Source organism: Talpa europaea (genome assembly GCF_964194135.1).
Source record: "Talpa europaea genome assembly, chromosome: X".
NCBI lineage: Eukaryota > Metazoa > Chordata > Mammalia > Eulipotyphla > Talpidae > Talpa > Talpa europaea.
Window position 1 is genome coordinate 73,839,083 of NC_140081.1, and position 19,992 is coordinate 73,859,074.

General features: G+C 39.6%; 1 pseudogene across 1 annotated transcript; it reads left to right on the forward strand.

The window, feature by feature from the left end:
• The first annotated feature begins 7,658 nt into the window (after positions 1-7,658).
• On the forward strand, positions 7,659-18,961 carry LOC311187657 (small ribosomal subunit protein eS1-like; annotated as a pseudogene). Its single transcript has 2 exons — positions 7,659-7,679; positions 17,803-18,961. The product of its transcript is annotated as a small ribosomal subunit protein eS1-like (transcript).
• The last annotated feature ends 1,031 nt before the right edge of the window (positions 18,962-19,992 follow it).

Below are 19,992 nucleotides of genomic sequence, written 5' to 3' on the forward strand. Positions count from 1 at the left end.
TTCCTCAGTCTCTGAATGGCAGAAGGGAATGGCAAGGCTGCCAGCCACCAGCCCCAGCAGCTATTATCTCACCCCTCTTTGACTTTATTCCTGAGCTTGCATATACACAGATTCCAACAGTTCATTTTTTGTAACCTCAGAGCTTTCAGTCTTCTCAGATTTATACCAGATCATTGTAAGTCAAATGTAGGCCTAGGAAGAAAACACTGTTCCCTGCACCTCATATACCAAACATGGAAAGATTTTATTCAGAGAAAAAACATGTGAGAGAAAATAGGGAGGAAGCTGTTAATAGAAGCCTGACCTGGAGTGAGGGTGAGCAGTTAGATGGAAACATCCTAGACTATTAAGCAAACTAAAGAATCTTCTGCAAGTCCTTGAGCCAAAGTTCATCAATAGAACAGGCTACACGTCTCCGAGGAGGGAGTCTGCTGTCATATCCCCATGATACACAGCCCTACACACCCGCTGAGGCCTTCCGTCAATGATGCTCCCTATTATCCGTGCTCTTCCAGGCACTCTAATGGGTCAGCTCAACCCCTGCCTCGCCAATTCATATCTACCCCTGTAAATCTCAGCTCAAACCTCAGGTAATAAGGGAAACCATACCTGACTCCCAAATCCTAGTTAAGGCAAGCTTACTTTTTATATGCTCCCAGAAAACCACGTTCCTTCCTTCAGAGAACCTGAGTTAAGTCATGCTTCTGTATTCATTATTGTGATATTAGGTTAGTGACTATTTCTCTTGCAAATTTTCAGACTCCATGAGAGCAGGTACCATGAGTGTCTTGTTCACTGCCTTATCCTCAGTGCTTACCACAATGACGTACAGTAGACACTCCATGAATATATTTAGAATGAATAGATGTGAACAATGGTGAAGAACAATAGGTAATGAATCCTAATTGCAAACCTTCCAGAGACTAGGAAATCCTCAGGGCTAGGATGAGGGAAATACCGCTTCAAGAGGTGAAAGGAAATATATATTTTGAGGTAAAGATAATGACAGAGGATTCTTAAAACTGACAAGAGCAAATACAAGCTGTGGCTGGTGCCATTCAACCAAATTGACAGATTCATGTCAGAAATCAAGGTAAAAAGAGGGAATGTGCTTGGAGGCGTGAGGGTGGGAGGGAGACAAATCATGAACACAACCAAAAGTGCATCCCCTCACTTGATCAAGCAGGTTGGTCCAGGAAATGTAGAATCAGGACAGGAGCAAACACACGAGGAGTCAAGGAAGTGGAAAGTTCAGCAAGGCAGGAGCCCAATCACATGCAATAGCCTGGAGGAGTTCTCCTGAAAAAGGAGGTTGTGTCAACAAGGTCTGTGGATCTTGGCCACATTTTTTAGTCCAGGTCTTCTCAGATAGCCTGTCCTAGTCTTAAAGGGACCACATCCTCTGGGCTGGGGTTATGGATTGGCAGTCACTGGCTAACAACTACATCCACGGTAGCCTTACAGTCCCCAGGACTACTTGGAATTTCACTTTTCTAAACCTCTGTTTTCTCCTCTCAAAAAAGCAGGATAAAATTTAACCTCATAAGATCAATGGATGAGGACCTGAGAGAAGAATATGAAAGGACTTATATCTAATGGGGTCTAATTTGGGTCCTTGCAAGTTCTCAGTATATTCCCACACTAAAAAATAACATTAAAATGAAAACAAAGGAAAATCTTCCCTGTAACTCCACTTGTGAAAAAAGTAACAGCTTTGGACATTCAATGCATACAGAATCTTTACAAAATCTTGTTAAAATTGACAATATCTGATATTGTTGACTCAGCATTGGCCTTTAGTTCAGAAGATACAGAAAAATCTCAGAATTCCAGGATCTGGGATGGGGGGGTCCCTCAAGTTTACTCCATTTGCATTAGCGAGCTGTGAGAATGTGGGGGAAATCACTGAAAGTCAAGATCCACATATCTGAAGAATGTCACAGACGTTTACTAAGTGGAAGACCATTGCTTGGATTTACTGTTTTTTGTTGGAGCAAAATGTCAACTTATTTCACAGTCAAGTAGAACAAGGCCAACTTTCATTTCAGCTTGGGACTGGAGTACAAAATGCATATTTGCTGGAAAAGTCATGCGGCACCACCAGGGTAATGAGGCAGCCGAAGCTGCTGCAAATCACATATTAGTTAATCCGTTCTCATTTCTGATGGTAGTTGAGAGGTTACATGTCCTAAAAGTCCCCAGTCGTGTTCTGTTCTTGTCTAGTTTACTGACTCACTGAGTTGAGGGTACTAACTCACTTAACCTTTCTGTGTCTCTTTCACCATCTGTAAAATCTGGGCAACAAATACTTAGCTGTGTATGGAGCCATTTTTACTTCATCAGCGCCTCACAGGGTAGCACGCCCCCTCCTCAGTCAAAACAAGCAGGCTTTTGTGAAAGCACATTCACTTCAAGGATGGATTTCAGTTGAATTTGATGATTATTTCTTGGTGCTTGGCACGATGGGAACACAAGTCAGAGTAAAAGTTCCCACTCTAAAGCAGCGATTCCCAAACACTAATCCACAAACTTAGACTAGTTGTAGGGGCAGGAAGGGGCACAGTGCAGGTTTTCTGATCCAGCAGACCAGATAAAGGAAGAGAGTCCTGGATTCCTCAGTGGCTTTTGCGGGTTTTTTATTTAGATTTACCAGGCACATGGCAGGCAGGGGTGCTGGGGGGCCGGGAGGCTGTCAGGCCTCCCAGCCCCCAGCAAGTCTTCATTCTATCTTTGCTCTCCGGCCTTCTCTCAGCTTCTGCTTCTCTTGCTCTCTTTCGGCTTCTCTTTTGGCTTCTACTGGCATCCCCGCGACGCCACCCCTAAAAGCCCAGTCTCAGCCCAGGTGAATCCCATCTACCTATGCCCACACCCTACTCCAGGTGCCCGCCATCAGGCATGCATTCAGGACCACAGGGTTCCGTCCTCTATCCTAATGGTGGGAGGGCAGAAAAGTCTGATACTTTTTTTTTTTAACTACTTAGCTTTTTTATTTTTTTTAATAATAAATTTTATTTTTATATTCCCCATACAATTGCAACCCCCCCCATTCTGACCCCAATCCCTCCCCTTCCACCCCTCACCCCCCAAAAAGTGTCTCTGGTTCATAGTTTTTTGTTGATTTTGATTTTCACTTTCTTATAGTTATTCATTTTCCTGGTCCCTTATTTAAGTTTTCTAGATTCCTGCTATGAGACCATCCGGTATTTTTCTTTTTCTTTCTGGAAAAGCCTGATACTTTTTACCTTACCCTACACTAGTCTTGTGACAATGTTTTCACAAATCCACGGCAAAATTTTAAGAAAACCAAAGAGTGTAATAAAGAGAATATGTAATGGCTCTAAAATTGCATTCAATTTCAAGGAATTTATTTGTTACAAGTTTCTTATGAATATTTCTGCTCCGCTCCTTTTTCTTGCCACTGAAGTATTATTTTAAGTTGACAGTTGTCTCTTTCTAGCATTCTTACATAGTAAAATTTTAAATATGGCAACTCTAGGTCACTTTATTCTTTACTTTTAATTTTGTTGTTCCATGAACTCAAAATGTCTCAGAACCAGCAAATCACTTACTACCTACTTAAAGAACATAATTAATCCAATTTATTGTGTAGTCAAGAAAATTGCTTAAATTTGTTATTTAGAAGATTATGTTCTGGGAATTGTTTGTATTTATAATTAGAAGCTCAAAAAAAAAAACCCAAAACAGATTTTGAGCTGAAGTTTCTGCTAAAAGCAAAACAACAACAAAAGCAGCAAAGCCAATGATGACCAAATGGAGCCTGGCATGTAAAAGAGCCTCAATAAATATTTGTTAAATAAGTAAATAAATGATCAAATGAAACAAATATAGATTTGTGGATTTAAGTAATCCCTTGCTAGTAGCTACTGGGGGGAAAAAAGACTTAAGAAAGAGTTGATTTTCACTGTTTGGCCAGAATAACATGGAAAATGACTCCTAATTTTTCATCTCAATTAGATATAATTCCTGAGTTTTATGGCCCCAGTCTAGTAAAGTCCTGTAGCTCATTTTCCTCTCTTGCCAAGAGGAAATAAAATAGGGGACCAGAGGAAACTGGAAACACTTAAGAAATTACTTAGACTCCTAGATGTTGGGGATAGAGACTAGGAATCACCCAACACATTCCCTTCAATTTACAGAAAAGGAAACAAGTTCAGAGCTAAGTTGCCTATATTTTGGGGTTTAGACCATGAGAACAAGACCAAGATACTTACTAGCTATGTACCCTATTTGAAGGGGAAAGCTAAACATCATTTTAAAGACCTCTCAAATATTCAAACTACAGTCTTAGAAGTTTTAAATATTTTGAAAGGTCAGAGGAAACACAGTCATAAAGACAGGAAAGATTCAAATTACAATTCAAGCATGAGGCAAAGTATTCTAGGGTTAGTGGGTTATGGAAAGAGCAAAAGTCCAGAGACTAGAAATAGACATTGTACACGTGGGGAATGGTGAGGGCATTTTGTTATGAGTGGCTTATGAATATGCCCTCTACTTTCAGGATTTCTTCTTTGATAGCATTTATCAACACTAAGTTAGCAAAAAGTTCTTACTACCGAACAGCCACTAGGATATGGAAACAGTCTTGTTCAACTGTAGTCACATTAGAGAGCATAGTCATGTGAACACACCGAATAACATTATGTACAAGGCCATTCTCTGTAGCCTTACTTGTGGTAGCCTTACTTCTGGAAGCCACCCAAATGTTCATCAACTATGGCACAACCACACAATGAGTACTCTTCAGCTGTTTTAAAAAATAAAAGAATGAGGAATACTCCTATATACTGATATGTACATCTCTGGGATCTATTATTAAGGGAAAAGGAATGCTAAAGCAATGCTTTCCCTATGCCAACTTTTGAGTAACCTGCTCTATAGGAAAACACACATACATACACACTCCCTTATATTTTCAGAAAGAAAGACAAACAGTAACTAATAAAGATGCTTATCTATGGGGGAAGGAGAAGGGACTAGTCTTGAGATTTCTTCAAATATGCCTTGCTAAACACTTCAAACTTGGAACACAATTAATAAAAAAAAATCCCTAGATGTAGAAAACAAACACAAACTAATGAACTTAACTTTATACTAAATTGGTGACAGACCTATTCAGAGAAAATTATTTCAACTTTGCTGTATAACAAAGAATTTTGACTGTACATCCGTAATTAGATATATTCACCAGACATGAAGAACCACAAAGAAATTCTAAAACTGCAATCAGTAATTTTATTGTTATTTTTGATATGACTCTATTATAGGTAATTATGTTAATACTGTTAGGAACCAAGATGTTCATACAAGAGAAAGAAGATGTAAATATAAATTTAAAGTAAAAACTCTGTCATCTTAAATGTGAATTTTAAATATCACCATAAATTCATTTTTCTTTTTTTAAAACAAAGAGGAAATTTTTACCCCTGACCACTGAAAAGTTCTAGAAGCAATATGACCATCTAATAGCAATGAGCATCCTGGCACATTAATGGTAATCTCTGAATATCATTCCTCATGAATAAAACCAAGTTTCCTAAGAGAAATGACTGATCCCAAATCTGGAATTGGAGCTGGTCAAGATGAGCCTGGAATGTTATTGTTATTAGAAATCAAGGAAACTGTCAGCAACTATTGTGGTCTAAGGACTCCCACTAACTTAATATGGGACAAATTTGGCATCAAAATGAAAAATCACTGTGATTTATTGAGCTGTGTTAAATATATAAAAATCAGTGAATTCATCATGACCCAAAAAAACACAGCAGTCACCACTGAAGTTTGCAAATAGCAAACCATTCTGAATATGGTTAAGTGCAAGACACTGGCCACTGTCCCATGTTTGCTTTAAGAACTATATTTCAGTATAGCCACGTGGTTCATGAGGGAAATTTCTTTATAGAATTCTAGCTAATGAATGCAGAAGAAATGGCAGCACTGGAAAATCACCATTCTCTCACCTCTAATGAAATAATTGATCTAGGCAATGATCATCAGCAAAAGCTAAAAAAATCACCCAGTTCAAGGTTGATAGCCCTTTATAATGCAGGAGTCAGGCTGACACCACCTGAACCCCACTGATGAATCTTAATATTGTAAAAAATGAGACATCCAGACATGATAAGAGTCCTGATGTGATGCAATAGGGGATAAACAACACCACTCAAGAGGGATTCTTAAAAAGTGAATAAGACTCTCATCAAACTCTAGAAATAAAAAGCAATTGTCATGAAAACAGAGTTTCATTTGTATTTGATTAAGGAGAAAAGGAGCAAAACAATTCTTACAGCTGGGGTCACTTGACTGCCCCCAGTGCCACTCCTGTAGATTAAGTTGGCCTCAAGCTCTGGAACAAATCTTGTTTACTCATTAAAGGGAAATTAAGGAGCCTGAGTTCCTCAACTCACTTGACTGCATTAGGTCAACCTGACTATTGACCCTGCCATATAACATTATGCTTGTACCCCACATCCAATTATTGGTTGTGCCTGCCTTAGTCCCTGCCTAACTTTCCATCTAGTTAATTTGCAGGCTGCCTCAGTTGCTCTAAAACACGGGCTCAGAATATGCTTTTACCCATTTTCCTAAAGACTAAGGCTCTGGCCTTGAATCCCAAGCTAGCTGCGCGGCCCCCACAACTAATTGAGTCTTGCCTGCTCCAAGGCTACTAGCTTTCAACTTCTTGCCAGTTTATTAGGTGTTTCTTGATCTACAAATCTTGTGTTAATTTGACCCATACTCTTAAAATTTGGATAAAACATCAGGCCATGTATTGCTAATTCATAACATCTTGGGGCAGGTTAGTGACATTATTTGAAAGTCTGAAATGGAACAAAAACATGTGAAACACTTGTTTCTGGCCTCAGATAACATTTGGGGCAGCAAGTGTTCCTTAAATGAAGAACAGCAGTCGCAGCCCAGAACTCTGTGGCCAGCTACTTAGCAAGTGACCCCGAGCCATTCCCTTTCCTCTTCTCTTTGTCACTACTCAGCCATCGCAGCCTTCTCTTCCTTGTCCAGTCCACTCTGCCTGTGCTCGCTGGGGTGTTTTTTCCTTTCCCTTCCATTAAAAGCTTCAGCAACCATGTCATTCCCAGGTAACCAACACTCCTGTAATCATTATCAGGTCAAGAACCAGAAGAGGAGGGTTGGGATGAGGAGCAAAGGGTGAGAGGACAAAATAGACCATGGTGGAGGATGACTGGTGCTTTGGTAGTGGGTGAGGTGTGGTGACATACCTCTCAAGAGGTATGAACCTATACCCCTAAATCATACACAGAGTTGTAAACCAACTCTTAAAAAATAATACAACTTTTTAAAAAAAGATTTATTTTATTTATTTATGCATACAGAGCTGGGGTACAGGCCAGAGGTGTCGGGGGTGGGAGTGAGAGGATTCACCAGAGACAGAGTGGGGAGTGGAACACGCGGATCGATGGGAATACACTGCTGAGGGGAGCAGCGGGCGAAACAGGAGAGGTCTGCTGCGCCATGTGGGTAGCTCCCTGGCTGGGGATCGAACTCGTGCTTCAGTGGCTGCTGATATCTTGATAGTGCTGAGACTTAACCCCTTGAACCACCAGGGAGGCCCAAAAGTAATACAACTTTTAAAAAAGAAGAAATGGGCCTATCCACCGGTCATGGCAGACATGACCAGTCAGGTACTCCCAGGGCCTGCTCTCACCATCTTAACCCATCTGCTCATGTAATGAAGCTGCTCATCCAGGTGGGGGTATGAGACTCTTCTGCCGAAAATAAAATGAGGTATTTGGGGGCAGCACATATATCAGGATTCTTTTGTTATCCTCAGCATATTTTGAGCATTGTTGGGAAGCGTGGGTCATTCACAGACTTAGACAATTCTAAGACTGTTTTCAGGAGTCCTGCAACCATTTTACAGCATCACCAGGAGTGTAAAGCAATCAAAGAGTTAGTTCTTGGAAATGTACAGAAAGAAGTCTCTCTTCCTTTGACAGAGTTATCAAGGACACAACTCAGGAGATCATGGCTCATTCTACCCTCATCACACACCCCTTCCATGTGGTCAGCCCGTATTTATGTACAATTCATTCGCAGAGAATCCAAACTCTGTGGACCATCTATCGGGAAGAGGCATCCTAGGAGTTTTCGCAGGTATTATTCCTGGTCTCTCTCTCTTTCTGTTTGTGTGTGTGTGTGTGTGTGTCTTTCTAACTTGCTGGCCCACCTCACCAATACCTGTGTCCTGGACAATGGGGTTTCCACCTTGAATGAAATGGAGAGTTAATCCCAAGGGATTACAGGAATTTTTGTATGTTGACCTATTCCTTTGTGCTTGTCTCCAGTCTTATGGCTGCCAACAACTGTGGGTTTGCTGCTGGAGGCCACCTTACACCCCAGCATCTACTTCTTGGATAGATTGCAAGTGCATTCTCCAAAAAGAAGGAAATAGGAGCCAAGGAAATAAGTTGTTTTTCCAGTAAGTTCCCTTTGAGAAGATTTATTGTTGTGACATGAGAACTTTAGTTTCAAGATGGAACAGTGACATTTCTGTAGTACCAGACACACAGAATTGTGGGACAGGATGTTGATTTATATACAGTGAGGTACACCTTTTTAACCATCATTTCATCAGGGGAGAATAGGAAAAAAATAGGTCTTTGTAAGTTATCCCAAGAGCCCCTCTGTGTATGCGCTGCCCAGATCACCAGCCCCTCCCTTTACTTATATGTAACTGCTGTCCAGACATTTAAGGTAATCACTTCCTTGCCTTGTTTAAAAGATGATTTTTACATCTAAATGTGCCTCCCTACATACTATATTTCAGTCCTGCCTATTGTAAAAACCAGGTGTCTGAAGTTCCTTTTAATCTATGGGTTTCTACTCCATTCTTTTCTTTTCCTTATAATTTATCTACTGAAATAGCCAAGCTATTTGACTAAAAGAATAACCAAGTCTGAATTTTGCTGCTCAGTATGCCGTTCAATTGGTATTTTAGTGAACTTCACCTGACCTTCCTCATCCCCCCCCCCCCCATCTCTCTAGGGCAGCTCGCAGCTGCTGAATTCCTGTGGGACCTGTTCTCATGCCACTCTTCAACTTGACTTAATGAAAGAAGCCAATTCCTTGGCTTCCAGCTGCTGCCAGCGAGGACTCCTCCATCTGGCTGTTTGGTGGCTGGCTGACACCTGGAGCTCATCCACATGCCTCTAGCGTCCACTTCATTCTTCCCTTTCCTCTTGATGTGAGGTGCAGTTTGACTCCTGAGACCTGGAAAGGGAAAAACTGAAACATCCAAAGTGTCATTGCAACTTGGGGTTCAGGGAATCCCATTCCCTGCCACTTCTGATCAATTTCTAGTGGTACTTTTGAAAAATTAAGCAAGATACAAAGCCCCAGCTGAGTTACTAAACATGGACCAGATTGGATAGGCTCCTGGGTGCTCAGTATCTAGTAAAGATATTTTGTATGTTTAAATATACTTTGTAAAGTTTAAATTTAAAAATTTTAATATCATAAATGTAACACTATTTCATTCATTCTCTCAGTTAAATTAAGTTATTGTAGGCTCACTTGCAACCTGAATCAAATATAACATTGTATCTATGGGAAACAACATGCCAAATTCCAAAAGTGCAACTTACAAAGTATGGGAATAGGTCCCTCTTTATAAATTTGAGGGTTGCCCATGTGGTCAACTATAACACTTTTGATTTTGCTTTATGCAAACTGGAACCTAAAATTATCTTTTTGAGGTTTTTCCAAAAGAGGGCTTACGTAATCTTACCCCTAAGCATCTCCTTGAATAGTTTAAAACATAATTTCTTTGTTTGTAACCAAATAACAGACTATAATGATTCCTCTTTCTGTGATGTAAAAGCAAGGCCAAGATTATTGCTTTGGGCATCTAATGTCCAAAATCTGACCATCATAAAGATAATACTCACCAATCCCCTAAAACCTCGAGAAGCAAACATTGTTATTGGACCAAATGAGCTTCTCTCAAGGAAGAAAGAACAACCCATTCCCCAAATCTTCTAAATTTCCAAGCAATATTTGGGATTATTTAGGACTTAAATGTGAATTAGTGGCAGCTGGAAAATTTTAAGATTTTGAAATGTGATAGTCTCCATTTGCTTGCATCCGGTTCATAGTCTCTGTTCCACTTTAAAACCATCACATCAAAGATAGAGGCAAAATGTAATAATAACAAAACAGATTGATTTCATTCTGGAACCCCCTGGTAATGATTCTTTCATTTCTTTGACTCATTACAAATTAAATCAGAGAACACCAACTCATTTTCTAAGGTCTTTCAAGTAAGCCAAATAAGGGTATTCAGCCAAGACTCATTCATATTCAGATTTCTAGGACACTCAAGTTTGATAATATATGTCCCATACAATGCAATGATGGTAAATTGGGGGTCTGCTGAGGCTTGGCCCTCATGTAACAGAACTGCAATTTAAAGCAACCCAGCCTTTGAGTGCAACAGCACCTGCTATCTAGTTTTAATAAGACCCAGGAGATGTCCTGGAGGTTTCTATATATTTTTTTTTAATGGCTTTGGACACTTTTCTCCAGTTTTTTTTTTCCAAGATTTATTTATTTATTTATACAAGCATTGGGTACAGTCAGAGGCACAGGAGGGTGAGAGAACTCACCAGAGCCAGAGTGGAGAGAACAGGCAGAGTGACGAAGTACACCGCTGAGGGGAGCAGCGGGCGGCAGGAGAGGTCTGTGCGCCATGTAGGACCCTCGCCTGGCAGCCAGGGATCGAATCAGCGCTGCAGAGGCTGCGGGCAGCTTCGCAGCCTAGCGCTCAACCGCAGCGCCACCGGGGAGGCCCTGGAGGTTTCTATTTTACTAAATTTTATTTCAAGTTCTAGCTCGGTGTAATATTCTTGTAATGTGAAAAGGGAGCAAAAGACTTTAGCAAAGCAATGAAGATTCAAAATTTGCTATGGGAACACCAAACAGTCCAAGAGAAACTGTTACATTGCACCTATCTTAGTGTGCTATTGTAATAAACAATACATAACTGTAGATACGTGAAAGACTACTTAGCACGTACACTTAAAATTTTAAGATTTCAAACACTTAAAATGTCATTCATACATTAAAATAAACTACTTAGTAACAAATGAATTATATATTTTGTGATCAACTGAAGTAATGTGTTTATATCAAATGTAAAGAAAGCTTCAAAGCAAAAAATTAAGAATCTAATAATTTTATTAAAGAATTGAACCAAAAATGACATATTTTTCTAATAGATAATTATATAATCTTGCAGAAAACAAAAACACACATTTATTTCAAGTACATAGGGAGTATTTATAAAACTTGAGACTCTTAACAGGCAATAAAGCAAGTCTCAGGACACATCAAGAATAATTTTCCTACTGACCTCATTAGGAAAAAAAACAAAAATCACTTAAAAACTTACACTGGAAATAGGGAATTTCTAAATGACTTATTGACCATAAAAGATCATAATAGAAATTAGTCAACAAACAAAAATGAAATTTAAAACACTATGTATCAAAACCCAAGGGATATACCTAAACCTGTAGCTATGAGTCAATTTATTCATCAGATACTTATCTGAGAGAGACTTAAAAACTAGTTGGGCCCTCCCTGGTGGCACAGGCATTGAGCACAGCACTGTGAGGTGTCCGTGGCCATTGCTGTGAGAGTTCGATCCTCAGCTGGCTGGGGAGCAACCCATGTCTCGCCCACTGCTCCCGTCAGCAATGTATTTTGGTACATCTGCCTGTTCTGCTCTCTCTGGTGAATCTTCTCACCCCCCGCAACTCTGGCCTGTACCCCACTTCTTGGGGAGAAAAACTAGTTGGCATAACATCCAATTCAAGAAGTTCGAAAAATAAGAAATTTGCAAAGACTGTGGAAATTGATCAAATAATTTTAAAAGATATAAGTAAAGATGAATAAAGCAGAAAAAAAAAACTTATTCTCCAGAAAGACTAATGAACATCATGAAGACACTTGGTAGAGGTTCCTCAAGTACACAGCTGATTTTGCCCTCAGGACACATTATGACATCTGTCAAAATGTGAAAAGTTGGGTAAAAACTCACTACACTAAGAATTTGGGTCCACCCAGGAGAGGGTGAAAGATGGAGAACTGGGTGAAAAGATGGGGGATTTCACCAGATAACTCAGACACACACACAGACACCCTTTAAAAACAATTCTTGGATTGAAGTATAATATTTGAAAATTGAAAGATATATGGGTAAGGAAAGAAAAACAACACTGTCATTATATTTAAATGGTATGATTGGATTGCCTGCATACGACAATCCCGTATGTGATATGAGCAATGTTGTTAGATAAAAGAGTAATATAAAAATATCCATTGTAGGAGGCATCACACTCCCAGACTTCAAACTATACTACAAAGCCATAATCATCAAAACTGCATGGTATTGGAACAAGAACAGACATACAGACCAATGGAATCGAATAGAAAATCCAGAAATAAACCCACAGATTTATGGTCAACTAATCTTTGACAAAGGAGCAAAGACTATGCATTGGAGCAAAGAAAGTTTGTTCAATAAATGGTGCTGGGAAAACTGGGTCGCTACATGCAAAAGAATGAAGCTTGACCACTACCTCACACCATACACAAAAATCAACTCAAAATGGATTAAAGAACTAGACATAAGACCTGAAACCATAAAATACCTAGAAGGAAATATAGGCGAAACACTACGGGATTTGCACATCAAAGACATCTTTACAGACACATCACCCAAAGCAGTGATAGTGAAGACAAAGATAAACAGCTGGGACTACATCAAATTAAAGAGCTTCTGCACAGCAAAAGAGACAATAACAAAAACAAAGAGAAACCCCACCAACTGGGAGAACATTTTTGCACCCAACACTAATGATAAAGGACTGATCACAAAAATCTGCAAAGAGCTGATGAGACTCAGCAACAACAAAGAAAATAATCCAGTCAAAAATGGGCAGAAGAGCTAAAAAGAAACTTCTCTGAAGAGGAAATGCAAATGGCCAACAGACATATGAAAAAATGTTCAACATCACTTGTAATCAGGGAAATGCAAATCAAAACTACCATGAGATACCATCTCACACCAGTGAGAATGGCACATATTAAAAAAACTAGCAACAACAAATGTTGGCGAGGGTGTGGAGAAAAAGGAACTCTTCTGCACTGTTGGTGGGAGTGCAAACTGGTCCAACCACTGTGGAGAGCTGTGTGGAGATTTCTGGACCTACTAAACATAGAGCTTCCATAGGATCCAGCAATTCCACTCCTAGGTATTTACCCAAAGGACACAGAAACATCAATTCCAAAGAGCACCTGCACTCCTATGTTTATAGCAGCACTGTTTACAATAGCTAAGCTTTGGAAACAACCCAAATGCCCAAAAATAGATGACTGGATCAAGAAGATGTGGTACATATATACCATGGAATATTACTCAGCATTCAAAAAAGATAAACACATGCAATTTGCAGCAACATGGATGGCGCTGGAAGGGATCATGCTCAGCGAAATAAGCCAAAAAGAAAAAGAAAAATACCGGATGGTCTCACTCATAGCAGGAATCTAGAAAACTTAAATAAGGGACCAGGAAAATGAATATAAGAAAGTGAAAATCAAAATCAACAAAAAACTATGAACCAGAGACACTTTTTGGGGGGTGGGGGGTAGGAGGGGAAGGATTGGGGTCAGAATGGGGTGTTTGCAATTGTATGGGGGAATATAAAAATAAAATTTATTATTTAAAAAAATAAAAAAATAAAAAAAATCCATTGTATTCTTATAAACTAGCAATAAATAGAATATATGAATTTAAAAATGTTAAACCTTCTAAAATAACAACAAAATTATAAGGTTGAGGGTATAGCTCAGGGGTAGAGCATTTGACTGCAAAATTATAAGGTATCTATGATAATTAATTTTATGTCAACTTGACAGAGCTAAGGAATGCTAGATAACTGGTGTAACATTTCTGGGTGTGTCTTCTTACCGGAAGAGATTAGCATTGAATTAGTAGACTCACCACAGTGATCTGCCCTCAACAAAGTAAGGGGGCATCATTCAATCCCTTGGGGGCCCAAATGGAACAAAATAGTAGATATGTATTATGTGTTTTGTATCAGGCACTGTTCTAATTGTGTTATACACATTACTTCACTTAATCTTTAAAAAACTTAAATAGGTAATTCACAGAATTAACCCAAAATGTCAATAAATTTATGAAAATATACTCAGCCTCACCAATAATTATTAAAATACTAATATTAAGACACAGAATAATACTATTTTTTCCAACCATTCGATTGGTAAACAGCATAAAATCTGACAATAACAATTGTTGATGAAGATGTAAAACAGACTGGTGGATTTAGTACAGCAGTATAATCACTTTGGAGAGCAACTTGTACTGACAAGTTAAAGTTCCACAACTCCACTCCTGTATAGTCCATAGAGAAACTCTTACACAGCCCACAATATATATGAGAATATTTATTGCAGCAACAGAAAAAAAATTAGAAATAACCTAAATATCCACCAACAGAAGAAAATATAAATTGTGGCATATTTATACAATGGAATTGTGGCATATTTATACAATGTTATGCATATGGCATATTTATACAATGTTAAATTGAGGCTTATCTGCATGGATGACTTCAATAACATAGTGGTCACCAAAACAAAACAAACAAAAAAAAAACCCACCAAAAATGCAAGTGGTAACATTAATAGGGTTTAAAACCTGTAAAAAATATAGTTTATGAATACAGTTATAGGTGTTAAGTGCACTAAAATATGCATAAAAATGATAAAAATCTAGGTCCTCCTTAGTGGAACAAGGGGTTAAGATGCAATTTATGAAGATTTTGGCAGCCACTGCAGCACGAGTTCGATCCCTGGCCAGGGAGTCACCCACATGGTGCAGCAGACCTCTCCTGACTCTCCCACTGCTCCCCTCAGCAGTGTATTTCAGTCAATCTGCCTGTTCTGTTCCCTACTCTGTCTCTGGAGAATCCTCTCACCCCCTCACACACATACCTCTGGCCTGTACCCCAGTTCTTGTATGCATAAATAAATAAATCTTTTAAAAATGATAAAAATCAAATTCAGCATCCTGAACTGTTGGTGCACAACTCTAGAAAGCATCATCCATGTTGTACTACATAGAATCATATTCTAGGGAGAGCCATTCATGGACTGGAAGGGAGGAAGAAGTAATCCAGGGGACTTTATATGTCTATATGTTTCATTTCTAAAAAATAAGCAAATACAAGGGCATAAAGAATGCAAAGCAAAATGTCAAGATATGATAAAAATAGGTGGTGGGCACATAGACGTTCATGTTTTTCTGGATTCTTACAATTTATTACAATAAAATATGAATCAGTACGGAAGGCACTCACCCAACAGCACAATTGCTAAAAACAGAGCCAACTGTGAGAAAGACAGAAAGAGCAACTGTGAGGTGGGGAGAACTCATCACTAATTGAATTAAAGCTGATATTTTTCTTTGATTTTCTTCCAGGAACTTTTGTTAATTTCATTCTTTTTCTGCACACTACCCTCTACAGACTTACCCAGATGCTTCCAGCCTGGGTGTTCCTAAGACCTCCCTCCTCCTGGCTCTGTCTTTCAATAGTTAAGGGGGAAAACATGTTTTGAGCCCCCATTCCAAGTACTGCTGGAAACCCCTTGCTCTTTCCCACAGGTAATATTTATTGTGCACTTAATTATGGATCTGGCATGGCTCCAAGTGTTTTACAACCATTCCATCACATTTACTCCTCATACACCTCAGGAACCACCTCAGGACATAGGTTCCATTTCTGTCCCCACTTTCAAGATGAGGAAATTGAGGCTTAAGAGGTTAGCTGACTTCCTCCACGCCACACTGCTAATAAATCTGAGACTTCAGTTTGTTGTTTCCAACTAAGCTCTCGATGACAGGAACACCTTGCCTTCTTGTAGCCATTTTTTCCTCTGTTCCATATAGAACCTACCTAACTATACAATGCCCGCAAACACCACTAGCGAAAGCATAATACGTGTACAACGCTTTTGAAAGGAGGGGACCATATTGCTCACAATCTAATAAACAGTTTAGTTTTTATAATGTTTTATTGAATAACATTGTATTACAATACTATCTGGGTTCTGGTGTGCATCACTACAAATCAATGTGTATTTTCTACATTAAATTCACCACTATTAGTCCAATTCTGGCCTTCACCATAGAATTGACATTTCTGATAACCAATAATTTGGTCTTAGAGTATAAAAACTTAGTTTCCTTCGATTTCTTTCATTCATTTGTTTTCTTTCCCTCTGTGCCACTTAGGAGTAAAAGCATGTGATGGTGCTTGTATTAGGCATCCCCGTCTACTCCCATCAGACCAAATGTCCAGCTCCATTCCTCCTTCGCTGTCGTGTTTCACTTCTACCTTTCTTCTTCTTCCTCTATCTTTCTCTTCCTTCTTCCCCTCTCTCAATATTCTCACCTTCCTGGGGCCTCCCTTGTAGTGCAAAGGGTTAAGATGCAACCTATGACGCTATCTGCAGCCACTGCAGCACGAGTTCAATCCCCGGCCAAGGAGATACCCACATGATGCAGCAGACCTCTCCTGTCTCGCCCGCTGCTCCCCTCAGGAGTGTGTTTCAGTCAGTCTGCCTGTTCTGCTCCCCACTCTGTCTCTGGTGAATCCTCTCACCCCTGACACCTCTGGCCTGTACCCCAGTCCTTGTATGCATAAATAAATAAATCTTTAAAAAAATTTTTCTCACCTCCTTCTTCCTTATATCTTCTCCACCCAAGCCCCATTTCTCCAAATCATCCTTTAGTAGAATGAGAAATATAATTCTTTCATTTCACCCTGCCTTTCAATGCCCAGGGCTGGTATGGGGTCGGGGGGTGGGGTAGTGCGGTTCACCATTCAAACTCCAATGTCATGGAGACATTTTCCTAAACAAAGATATCTCCCTGGACATAAATGATGCCCTCCTCTTTTTTTACTCCTTTTCCTTTTTATTGAGGTAATATAAGTTTACAACACAGTTTAGGCTTTGGAGGCACAGTTTCCCATGTCAGCAACTGTGTCCAGTCGAGTGCCCAGTCACCATCCACCACCAACCAGTAGAACGTCCCTTTTTCTTAATGCAAAAGTATGTCTTCAGTTATTCTTGTTTAAAATAGAAAGGTTCTTTCTTCTCACCAAAGCAATGCGTTATGAGATTTATTATCCTCTTTATCTCATATGATTTGCATCACTTCATTTTATGTACCTGATTTGAAAGTCTGACATTAAACCGTTTTCTTTAAAATAAAGCAGTCTCCATAAAACTGCTGAACCATCTACCTGACTGGTATTAATAGGTTGAATTGTGGGCACACACCTCCACCTTCACCCCCAACCCCTGCAAATTCTTATGTTGAAGTCCCAACCTCTAGTACCTAATGATATGACCTTATTATGAGACAGATTCCTTACAGAGGTAATTACATTAAAATGGGCCCTGATCCAATCTGACTAGTGCTATTCTCTGATAAGATTTGGACACAGACACAGGAAGAAGGAAGACAATATGAAGACACAGGATAAAGATCATCTACAAGCTAAAAAGAGAGGCCTGGTGCAGAGCCTTCTCTCTGCCCTCAGAAGAAACCAAACCTATCATCACTTTGATCTCTGACTCCTGGCCTCCAGAGCTCTGGACAATAAATATCTGTTCTGTAGTCATCCAGTTTGTGATACTTTGCTATGACAGCCCCAACAAGCCCACACAGCTACAGAGTACAAGTTCTTCAGCTTGCCTTATGGCTGTCTGAGCTGCACCATAGTGGTTGGCAAAAACAAACAACTTACGAAAGGGGGCAAAAAGGGAGCCAAGAAGAAAGTGGTTGATCCATTTCCTAAGAAATACTGGTATGATGTGACATTACCAGCTGTGTTCAATATAAGCAACATTGCAAAAACACTAGTCATGAGAACTCAGGGAACCAAGATGGCATCTGATGACCTCTAGGGTAATGGTTTTGAAGTAAGCCTTGCTGATCTGCAGAATGATGAAGTTGTGTTTGGAAAAGTTGAGCTAATTGCTTTAGTTGTTTATAACAAAAACTATCTGACTAATTTTCATGGCATGGATCTTACCCTAGATAAAATGTGCTACATGGTCAACAAATGGCAGACCATGAATGAAGCCCATGTTGATGCCAAGGCTACTGATTGTTATTTGCTTCATCTATTCTTTGTTGGGTATAGTAAAAAATGTGACAATCAGATGCGGAAGACCTCTGAGGCTCAGCACCAACATGTCCCCTAAATTCTGAAGATGATGGAAATCATCACCTGAGAGGTGCAGACAAATGGAATGAAAGAGGTTGTCAATAAATTGATTCCAGACAGCACTGGGAAAGACACAGATTAGGCATGCCAATCTATTTACTTGCTCTATGATGTCATTGTTAGAAAAGTGAAAATGCTAAAGAAGCTCAAGTTGGAATCAGGAAAACAAGGAGTTTTATAGTGAAGGTAGTAGTTTCAGAAAAGCTACTAGAGGTGATAAAGGAACCGGAGTTGACCGAGCTGATGGATATGTACCACCAGTTAAAGAATCTGTTTAAAATTCAGAACTTCAAAAAAAAAAAATAAAATAAAATTCAGAACTTCAATGGTGACAAATAAAAAGTCTTATTTGCGATGTTAAAATAAAGATGTCCTAAACTTAGAACGCAGAATCCTCCAAATTGTGGTTCCAAATGCCTGCTTCAGTGTTCTCTTCCCCTTCATAGTCTGTGACCACCCAAAGTTCAAATGGCACTACTTGCTCTCCTACCCACTCCCACGAGCATCCCTTTGGTTAGGTCATTTATGCTTCAAATGACCTTGGCCTGTGGCCATCTACTTATCCTTTAGAGTCCATCTCAAACACCACATGCTTCATAAAGACTCTCTTGAGTCATCCACTTAGAAACTCTCTGGGGTCACCAGACAATGCTGGGTTTGAATCTAACTCTACTGCTCGCAGGCGTGTGGCCTTGAAAAAGATATGGAACTTCTCAGTTATCCATGAGCATGAGAAAAGTTACCCACTTCATTCATTATTTATTCTAAGAATTGCATGAGATGATGATGCATGCAAGGCACTTAGCACAGTGCTTCGCACAAATGAAGAATTCTGCAAATGCAAGCTTTTGTTTTCTATTATTTTCTACTATCTGAACTCCAATGACTTTTTTTCTAGAAGGTTCTTTTATGCCACTTATCACATCCTTTCTTGTCCTGTTAGGGGAATTAATCACTTACATCATTACTGACTTGACACAATCATTCATCATCTCCTATAGAACCAAAGGAAAGCTATCTGTCAGTCATCGCTGCTGTATCTGGGTCATGTGAGTTTTCCACTGAGGAGTAAAACTGGGCTTCAGACTGCACACCCGCTGATGCTCTCCCTTCAGTTCCCTGGGATGACAACTCTACAACCCTACTCTGCTTCCTATCATGGAGGAGCCTGCAGACTTTGGTTTCTTGAATGCTACCCAGCAGGTTTTCCTACCAGAGTCATCTTTAATAAACTTATTTTACTGAAGTCATTTTAAAGAAACTTTTAATAAATTACATAGTACTTTGTCAGTAATAATTTAAGCAACAGACAAACCTGACCTTTATTCCCAGTGTCACTGTTGGAAGCGTGCGTGTCTGACCTTGGGCCAATGATTTGACCTGTCTAGGAGTCACTTCCCTTATCTCTACATTAAAAAAACAATCTTACAGAATAGGTTCCTGTGAGGGTTAAAAGTGGTGATGTGGAGGGCCACCCCTGGTGGTGCAGGCAGTTGAGCGCAGCACTGTGAAGCTGTCCGCAGCTTCTGCAGCAACAGTTCAATGACTGCCAGCGAGGGTCCCACGTGGCACAGCAGACCTCTCCTGTCATGCCCACTGCTCCCATCAA